The following is a 10,359-nucleotide window of genomic DNA, read 5'->3' as shown; positions in this document are numbered from 1 at the left end:
TCATCAAATTTTAAAATATATTTCCTGAAACTTTGCTAATAGTCTTCCCTAACTCTGGGGGTTGTGAGCACTCAGAGCAACACCTCCCCAGCTCGACAGGCTGAAGCCAGGGCCTTCGATGGCAGCGTATTGACCGAATGTGCCCTTGTGCCAGTTAGGCTGCTGTTGCCCACCTTGACTAACTCACCTCAGGCCCGAAGTCCCTCTGCTCTGTGTTGCAATATTCAGAGCGTTGACCCACCGAGTGCGCTGACAAATATTTAACTTGGAGCTGGTGGGAGGCAGCTGCAATGGGTGATGTGTGTAATGTGGTTACATTTGATCCTACTACTGTGTTGCACAAACCAAATGAAGCAACCTGAAGGGCAGTTTAACAGAGGGCGGTACTTTTCTGTATGAGACTCGGACGTGAACACTGTTGGTGCTCAGCTGTGACAGCAGCTTTGTTTCAGCTTTGAATCTGCCAGGAGCTCCCCTCATCTGATTCGCCTGACTTTCAATCCCTCACAGCTCCCAGATAGAGATACGTACCCTGCCTGGATTACACATTGGATTAAAACCAGACTTTAAAGGTGAGGCTAATTCTTTGGCATCACAAATGAGGGATCTCAGTAATGTGCAGTTACTTTTGAAGCCGAGAGAACAATGTTAAGGAATGATTAAATAGTTGTGCTGAAAATCCTGAATGGTTTACTAATTGGCAAGACAGCCAGAGGAGAGCTAAGAGAAATTTTTTTACTCAGAGAGTTATTAGAATCTGGAATGTACTCACTGAAATGAAATGAAGTGGATTTGATAGTAACTTTCAGAAGGAACTGGACACATAATTGGAAAGGAAGCCATTTCCTGGGCTACTGGGTAACACCAGGGGGTGTGGGACTCATTGGATAGTGTTGTTTCAGGCCGAGTGACTAACGTACAGCCTACCTCCTCTCTCCTTGTCAACAGCTGCAATCTGAATCAGGCCTGTCACATTCAATTTAGAAATAATTGGTTCTGGTAGGATGCAAGATGCAGAAGTAATTTTTCTAAGTGGGAAAAATGTGGAAATTTAACTAAATCCAGAAAAAAACATTATGAGAGTGCCCCTCAGGCAAGTTGCCAAATGTGATGGTGACACTTGAAGCACATTTAGTGAACAGAGCCATTTTTGTTTTGGAGGTGGTTGGTGGGGAGCTGTTTGACTGATGGGGATTAGTATTGTACATGAATAACTTGGTTTATGATGTATAACTTGGTTCAAGACTGGACAACATTGCTACTCCCTGAGTTGCTGCAATCTCATCCTGTTTAGCTTCCGCTTAAAGCAGCGTGCGTGGTCATTCTGATTGTCTGGGAGAGTTTACTTGACCCGGTGATCTTCACTTCACTTGATGAAGGGGCAGTGCTCCAAAAGCTTGTGGTTTTAGATAAACCTATTGGACCACAACTTATGTGTCGCGGTCTGCCCTTATCCACCCCAGTCCAACACCGACACTTCCACATCATGGCTACCATTTAAATGGCTGACAAAGGAGATTATTTTGAATGTGTAGAGCCTTTCAGTCGCACTAAGACATTGAATAAATTATAGACTCATAGAGTCACACAGATGTACAGCATGGACGCAGACCCTTCGGTCCAACTTGTCCATGCTGACCGCATATCCTAAATTAATCTAGTCTCATTTGCCAGCACTTGGCCCATATCCCTCCTCCCCTTCCTCATCATCTACCCATCCTTTGCTTTTTAAATGTTATAATTGTACGACCCTCCACCACTTCCTCTGACAGCTAGTTCCACACGAACCACCCTCTATGTGATAATGGTTTAAGTCCTTCTCCTCTCACCTTAAACCTATGCCCTCTAGTTTTGGACTCCCTTACCCTGGGAAAAAGACCCTGACTATTTATCTTATTTACGCCCTTCACGATTTTATAAATCTCTATAAGGTGAACCCTCAGTCTCTGATGCTCCAGGGAAAATAGCCCTTTTGAGTTTAATAACATCTTTCCTATAGAAGGGCGAACAGAACTGAACGCAGAATTCCAAAAGTGATCTAACCAATGTCCTGTACAGCCACAATGTGACACCCCAACTCGTGTACTCAATGCACTGTCCAAATAAGGCAAGCATTCCAAAAGCCTTCTTTGCCACTCTGTCTACCTGTGACTCTGCCTTCAAGGAACCAAGACCCTGCATCCCATGGTGTCTTTGTTCACCAGCACTTTCCAGGACTTAACATTAAGTGTTAAGTCCTGCCCTCATATGCCTTACCAAGGTTCTCGATCAATAGGAGAATCAAGGGTTGTGAGGAATGAGGAGTGTTAGATCAGCCCAGCACCATATGGAAAGGTGGAGTGGCCTACTCCTATTTCTTATAATTCTCGTGCAAGAACTTGCAAAGGACTTTGAAATCGTGTGGAAATATGATTGGAGAAGTAAAGCCTTAGTTCAACAACCTGTTTTATTCTGATAATACCAGCCCAGTTTACACTGCACCTTCACCTTCTGTTGAATCTTTGTGTTACAACACAGGGATAACAAACCAACCAAATCAGCTTTATTGTCACTGGATTCACAACACAGTGAAGTTAAAATATTCAATGACCCTCAAAAATTGTCCAAATGTTCAGAACCAGGCTTTACGAATAGCAGGTTTTGGACACCAAATTTATAACTTAAACAAAAATGAACAATTTCATATTCAGACTGTAACCTTTGAGGACAAAGCTAAACAACAAAGTAATCTAATGAATATAAACAAATTTAAATCCAATCTTGTTTGATCATAACCCACCACTCACACACAGACAGACCAACAGACACAGTTAAGGTATAATAAGAAAGAAAATAAAATAATTATAAATTGCCAGTTCAATTAAAGACCTTCAAGCGCCAAGCATTTATGCAATCCTTGGATAATGAATACATCTAATTTTGAAATCATTTGTGAATGTAAATTCAGTAGACTTGCAGAATTATTTACTTAGAGTCATAGAGGTGTACAGCATGGAAACAGACCCTTTGGTCCAACCCGTCCATGCCGACCAGATATCCCAACCCAATCTAGTCCCACCTGCCAGCACCCGGCCCATATCCCTTCAAACCCTTCCTATTCATATACCCATCGAAATGCCTCTTAAATGTTGCAATTGTACCAGCCTCCACCATATCCTCTGGCAGCTCATTCCATACACTTATCACCCTCTGTGTAAAAAAGTTGCCCTTTAGGTCTCTTTTATATCTTTCCCCTCTCACCCTAAACCTATGCCCTCTAGTTCTGGACTCCCCAACCCCAGGGAAAAGACTTTGCCTATTTATCCTATCCATACCCCTCATAATTTTGTAAACCTCTATAAGGTCACCCCTCAGCTTCTGACGCTCCAGGGAAAACAGCCCCAGCCTGTTCAGCCTCTCCCTATAGCTCAAATCTTCCAACCCTGGGAACATCCTTGTAAATCTTTTCTGAACCCTTACAAGTTTCACAACATCTTTCCGATAGGAAGGAGACCAGAATTGCACACAATATTCCAATAGTGGCCTAACCAATGTCCTGTACAGCCGCAACATGACCTCCCAACTCCTGTACTCAATACTCTGACCAATAAAGGGAAGCATTCCAAATGCCTTCTTCCCTATCCTATCTACCTGCAACTCTACTTTCAAGGAGCTATGAGCCTGCACTCCAAGGTCTTTTTCTTCAGCAACACTCCCTAGGACCTTACCATTAAGTGTATAAGTCTTGCTAAGATTTGCTTTCCCAAAAATGCAGCACCTCGCATTTATCTGAATTAAACTCCATCTTCCACTTCTCAGCCCATTGGCCCATCTGGTCCAGAGTCTGTTGTAATCTGAGGTAACCCTCTTCACTATCCACTACATCTCCAATTTTGGTGTCATCTGCAAACTTACTAACTGTACCTCTTATGCTCGCATCCAAATATTTATGTAAATGACAAAAAGTAGAGGGCCCAGCACCGATCCTTGTGGCACTCCACTGGTCACAACCCTCCACCACCAACCTCTGTCTTGTACTTTTGAGCCAGTTCTGTATCCAAATGGCTCGTTCTCCCTGTATTCCATGAGATCTAACCTTGCTAACCAGTCTCCCATGGGGAACCTTGTCAAACGCCTTACTGAAGTCCATATAGATCACATCTACTGCTCTGCCCTCATCAATCCTCTTTGTTACTACATCAAAAAACTCACTCAAGTTTGTGAGACATGATTTCCCAAGCACAAAGCCATGTTGGCTATCCCAAATCAGTCCTTGCCTTTCCAAATACATGTACATCCTGTCCCTCAGGATTCCCTCCAACAACTTGCCCACCACCGAGGTCAGGCTTACTGGTCTATAGTTCCCTGGCTTGTCCTTACCACCCTTCTTAAACAGTGGCACCACGTTTGCCAACCTCCAGTCTTCCAGCACTTCACCTGTGACTATCGATGATACAAAAATCTCAGCAAGAGGCCCAGCAATCACTTCTCTAGCTTCCCACAGAGTTCTCGGGTACACCTGATCAGGTCCTGGGGATTTATCCACCTTTAACCATTTCAAGACATCCAGCACTTCCTCCTCTGTGATCTAGACATTTTGAAATATGTCACCATCTATTTCCCTACAGTCTATATCTTCCATATCCTTTTCCACAGTAAATACTGATGCAAAATATTCATTTAGTATCTCCCCCATTTATTTCGTAGAGACTGGAATTCTTTTCTCAGAACATTCAACAATTCTTTAACTGGATATAAAATTAGAGAGAGTAAAACACAGCAGCCAGTCCGACGCTTCCAACCTTAGTCTGCACCTGCCAAAGTCAGTTAGAACTGGTTCTCACTCCTTTTTCAAAATTAAATTGTGGCTGGTTACCTTTGGTCGTCCAACCGTGCTGCCAGTCATAGAGTCATAGAGATGTACAGCATGGAAACAAACCCTTCAGTTCAACCCATCCATGCCGACCAGATGTCTCAACCCAATCTAGTCCCACCTGCCAGCACCCAACCCATATCCCTCCAAACCCTTCCAATGCATTTTAAATGTTGTAATTGTACCAGCCTCCACCACTTCCTCTAGCAGCTCATTCCAAACATGTACCACCCTCTGCGTGAAAAAGCTGCCCCTTAGGTCTCTTTTATATCTTTCCCCCATCACCCTAAACCTATGCCCTCTACTTCTGGACTCCCTCACCCCAGGGAAAAGACTTTGTCTATTTCTCTTATCCATGCCCCTCATGATTTTATAAACTTCTATAAGTTCACCCCTCAGCCTCCGATGCTCGAGGGAAAACAGCCCCAGCCTATTCAACCCCTCCCTATAGCTAAAATCCTCCAACCTTGGCAACATCCTTGTAAATCTTCTCTGAACCCTTTATAATTTCACAACATCCTTCTGATAGGAAGGAGACCAGAATTGCATGCAATATTCCAACAGTGGCTTAACCAATGTCCTGTAAAGCCACAACATGACCTTCCCAACTCCTGTACTCAATACTCTGACCAATAATGGAAAGCATACCAAACGTCTTCTTCACTATCCTACCTACCTGCGACTCCACTTTCAAGGAGCTATGAACCTGCACTCCAAGGTCTCTTTCTTCAGCAACATTCCCTACCTGGGGTTGGTACATGTGTTGCCGAATCATCTGCATGCCCTTTAAATCAATAACTAGTTTGCATTATCTTCCAAGCTAGTCACCAACAGCAAACATTTGTATTTATTTTCTGCTCTTTGTGAAAACAAGGAGCAATGCGGATTTCAACTAACCTTAACACCCCTCACAAAAAAGACAAATAGGGGTAGTTTCAACAAGAAAGTCAAAACAACAGCACTTTTATAAAGGAGAGGGACAGACAAAGGCAGCACATGGTGATGTTGATGCAGGAGAGAGAGAGAGAGAGAAACCCACACTGCTAACTGACACAGCAGTGAGCCTGCGCACTTACGGCCTTTGCTGCTTGAATTCATTTATCACTGGACATCGGAGTGGGTCTGGGAAAATTAACAAACAGTGAAATTCACAACTAATCTTAGAGGAACCTGTTTGGGAGAGGTCACAGCACAGAAACAGATAAGTGGATAGTTTTAAGCATAGTCTTGCTGTAAGTCTGCAATAGTGTGTAGAGTGGGTTCTTTCTTGATTATATGTTTTATTGAGATATGTCTCTTGATTAAACTTAAAAATATAAGCCTAAGTATTAAGTTAGCTTGGAGCAGTGTTTTGTAGAGGATTAAGATGGTGCTATTTTTCTGGGTCAGCAGATTGGAAGAAGCAAAAATGGCCTTTAGTAGAGTGATATGCTGTTCTTGTCGGATGTGGGAGGTTAGGGAGAGTTTACGGGTTACTGAGGATTATATCTGCAATAAATATCATTGGCAGCAAATTCTATCAGATCAAATGGATTGGTTGGAGACACAGTTAGAGGCAATGAGGAATTTACAAGAGCAAGGAGGTGTGATGGATGGCAGTTATAGGAAGGGAGAAAAGTAGCAGATACAGACAGGTAGATGGGTTTACTCCAGGAAATGTAAGAGAGGTAGGCAGGTAGTGCAGGAGCAGTCTGTGGCTATCCCCATTTCAAACAAGTATGTGGTTTTGGAAATGTAGGGGGTGATGGATTCTCAGGGGAATGTAGCACGAACAACCAAGTTTCTGGTACCAAGATTGGCTTTAATGCAGTGTGGAGTATGCTGGGTTCTTAGAGATCGACTGTGTTAGGGGACTCTCTAGTCCGAGGTACAGATAGATATTTCTGCGGCTAGCAGCGAAAAATCAGAATGGTGTGTTGCTTCCCTGGTGCCAGGATCAAGGATGTCTCAGAGAGGGTGCAGAATGTTCTTACGGGGCAGAGGGACCAGCAGGAGGTCATTATACACATTGGAACAAGCAACATAGGAAGGGAAAAGGTTGAGATTCTGAAGGGAGATTACAGAGAATTAGGCAGGAATTTAAAAAGGAGGTCTTCGAGAAAAGTAAATATCTGGATTACTCCCCGTGGTACAGGCTAGGAATAGGAGGATAGAGCAGATGAATGCACGGCTGAAGACCTGGTGTATGGGAGAAGGGTTCACATTTTTGGATCATTGGAATCTCTTTTGGGATAGAAGTGATCTGTACAAGAAGGACGGATTGCACCTGAATTGGAAGGGGTCTAATATACTGGCAGGGAAATTTGCTAGAACTGCTTGGAAGGATTTAAATCAATAAGGGGGCACGGAGGGGTGATGGTGGGGGTTGGGGGGAGCGGGGTGGGACCCAGGGAGATAGTGAAGAAAGAGATCGATCTGAGACTGGTACATTTAGAACATAGAACATAGAACAATAGAGCACAGAGCAGGCCCTTCGGCCCACGATGTTGTGCCGAACATTTGTCCTAGCTTAAGCACCCATCCATGTACCTATCCAATTGCCGCTTAAAGGTCACCAAAGATTCTGACTCTACCACTCCCACAGGCAGCGCATTCCATGCCCCCACCACTCTGGGTAAAGAACCCACCCCTGACATCTCCCCTATACCTTCCACCCTTCACCTTAAATTTATGTCCCCTTGTAACACTCTGTTGCACCCGGGGAAAAAGTTTCTGACTGTCTACTCTATCTATTCCTCTGATCATCTTATAAACCTCTATCAAGTCATCCCCCATCCTTCGCCGTTCCAACGAGAAAAGGCCTAGCACTCTCAACCTATCCTCGTACGACCTATTCTCCATTCCAGGCAACATCCTGGTAAATCTTCTCTGCACCCTCTCCAAAGCTTCCACATCTTTCCTAAAGTGAGGCGACCAGAACTGCACACAGTACTCCAAATGTGGCCTAACCAAAGTCCTGTACAGTTGCAACATCACTTCACGACTCTTGAATTCAATCCCTCTGCTAATGAACGCTAATACACCATAGGCCTTCTTACAAGCGCTATCCACCTGAGTGGCAACTTTCAAAGATCTATGAACATAGACCCCAAGATCCCTCTGTTCCTCCACCTCACTAAGAACCCTACCATTAACCCTGTATTCCGCATTCTTATTTGTCCTTCCAAAATGGACAACCTCACACTTGGCAGGGTTGAACTCCACCCCCGTAGACAGTGAAGACGAAAAGATCATTGCCAACGGTACTGCAATTTCCTCTCTTGCTTCCCACATAATCCTAGGATATATCCCGTCAGGCCCAGGGGGACCTGTCTATCCTCAAGTTGTTCAAAATGTCCAACACATCTTCCTTCCTAACATGTATCTCCTCTAGCTTACCCGTCTGTTTCACACTCTCCTCTTCAACAATATGGTCCCTCTCGTTCGTAAATACTGAAGAAAAGTACTCATTCAAGACCTCTCCTATCTCTTCCGACTCAATACACAGTCTCCCACTACTGTCCTTGATCGGACCTACCCTCGTTCTCGTCATTCTCATGTTTCTCACATACGCATAAAATGCCTTTGGGTTAACCTTGATCCTATCCGCCAAAGATTTTTCATGCCCTCTCTTAGCTCTCCTAATCCCTTTCTTCAGCTCCCTTCTGGCAATCCTGTATCCCTCCACTGCTCTGTCTGAACCCTGTTTCCTCAACCTGATGTAAGCCCCCTTCTTCCTCTTTACAAGACATTCAACCTCCCTCGTCAACCAAGGTTCCCTCACACGACCATTTCTTTCCTGCCTGACAGGTACATACATATTAAGGACACGTCGTATCTGTTCCTTGAAAAAGTTCCACATTTCCACGACATCCTTCCCTGACAGCCTATGCTCCCAACATATGCTCCCCAGATCCTGTCTTACAGCATCGTAATTACCCTTCCCCCAATTGTAAAACCTACCCTGTTGCACGCACCTATCTCTCTCCATAACCAAGGTGAAAGTCACAGAATTGTGGTCACCATCACCAAAATGTTCACCCACTAACAAGCCCATCACTTGTCCCGGTTCATTACCGAGTACCAAATCCAATATGGCCTCCCCTCTGGTCGGACAATCTACATACTGAGTTAGAAAAGCTTCCTGGACACACTGCGCAAACACCGCCCCATCCAATCTACTTGATCTAAAGAGCTTCCAATCAATATTTGGGAAGTTGAAATCGCCCATGACTACTACCCTGTGGCTTCTGCACCTTTCCAAAATCTGTTTCCCAATCTGTTTCTCCACATCTCTGCTGCTATTGGGGGGCCTATAGTAAACACCCAACAAGGTGACCGCACCTTTCCTATTTCTGACTTCAGCCCATACTACCTCCAAAGGCAGATCCCCCTCGAACTGCCTTTCTGCAGCCGTTATACCATTTCTAATTAGCAATGCCACCCCCCCTCCTTTTTTACCACCCTCCCTAATCTTACTGAAACATCTGTAACCAGGAACCTCCAACAACCATTCCTGTCCCTCTTCTATCCACGTTTCCATGATGGCCACAACATCGGAGTCCCAGGTACCGATCCACGCCTTAAGTTCACCCACCTTATTTCTGATACTCCTTGCGTTGAAGTATACCCACTTGAACCCATCTCTGTGTCCGCAAGTATTCCCTGTCTGTGCTACCTTCTTCACAGCCTCCCCACACACTTGGACATCCTGACAAACAGCTAGCCTACTTGCTGGACTACAAGTCCGGATCCCATCCCCCTGCCAAATTAGTTTAAACCCCCCCGAAGAGTGCTAGCAAACCTACCCCCCCAGGATATTGGTGCCCTTCTGGTTCAGGTGCAACCCGTCCTGCTTGTACAGGTCCCACCTTCCCCAGAATGCAGTCCAATTGTCCAAATACCTGAAGCCCTCCCTCCTACACCATGCTTACAGCCACGTGTTCAACTGCACTCTCTCCCTATTCCTTGCCTCACTGTCACGTGGCACCGGCAACAACCCAGAGATGACGACTCTGTCCGTCCTAGCTTTTAGCTTCCAGCCTAACTCCCTGAGCTCTTGAATGACCTCCCCACCCCTCTTCCTACCTATGTCGTTGGTGCCAATGTGCACCACGACTTCTGGCTGCACACCCTCCCCCTTAAGGATTCTGAAGACACGGTCCGAGACGTCTCGGACCCTGGCACCCGGGAGGCAACAAACCATCCGAGAGTCTCGCCCATGTCCACAGAACCGCCTGTCCGTCCCTCTAACTAAAAAGTCTCCTATAACTAGCGCTCTCCTCCTCTCCCCCTTTCCCTTCTGAGTCTCAGAGCCAGACCTCGTGCCACAGACCCAGTCACTGCAGCTTACCCCTGCTACCCCACCAGTATCCAAAGCGGTATACTTATTGTTGAGGGGAACTACCACAGGGGATCCCTGCACTGCCTGCTTCCTCCCCTTCCCACCTCTAACTGTTACCCAGCTATCTCTGTTCTCTGGCGTAGCTATGTCCCTGTAGCTTCTATCTATCACCCTCTCAGCCTCT

At 45.3% G+C, this 10,359-nt stretch overlaps 1 protein-coding gene across 1 annotated transcript in view; it reads left to right on the top strand.

Moving 5' to 3' along the window:
* Positions 1-326: 326 nt before the first annotated feature.
* Positions 327-10,359, top strand: part of LOC122562775 (uncharacterized) — a 139,897-nt gene continuing 129,864 nt past the window's right edge. The window contains exon 1 of the mRNA XM_043715946.2: positions 327-572. The gene's annotated coding sequence lies outside the window, so the exon portion shown is untranslated. The remainder of the gene's footprint in view (positions 573-10,359) is intronic.

This window comes from Chiloscyllium plagiosum, unplaced genomic scaffold, assembly GCF_037043375.1.
Source record: "Chiloscyllium plagiosum isolate Xiang-an unplaced genomic scaffold, Cpla_swu_hap1 HiC_scaffold_24, whole genome shotgun sequence".
Classification (NCBI taxonomy): domain Eukaryota; kingdom Metazoa; phylum Chordata; class Chondrichthyes; order Orectolobiformes; family Hemiscylliidae; genus Chiloscyllium; species Chiloscyllium plagiosum.
Note: the sequence above shows the minus strand (reverse complement) of the source record. Positions and strands in the feature narration are given on the sequence as shown.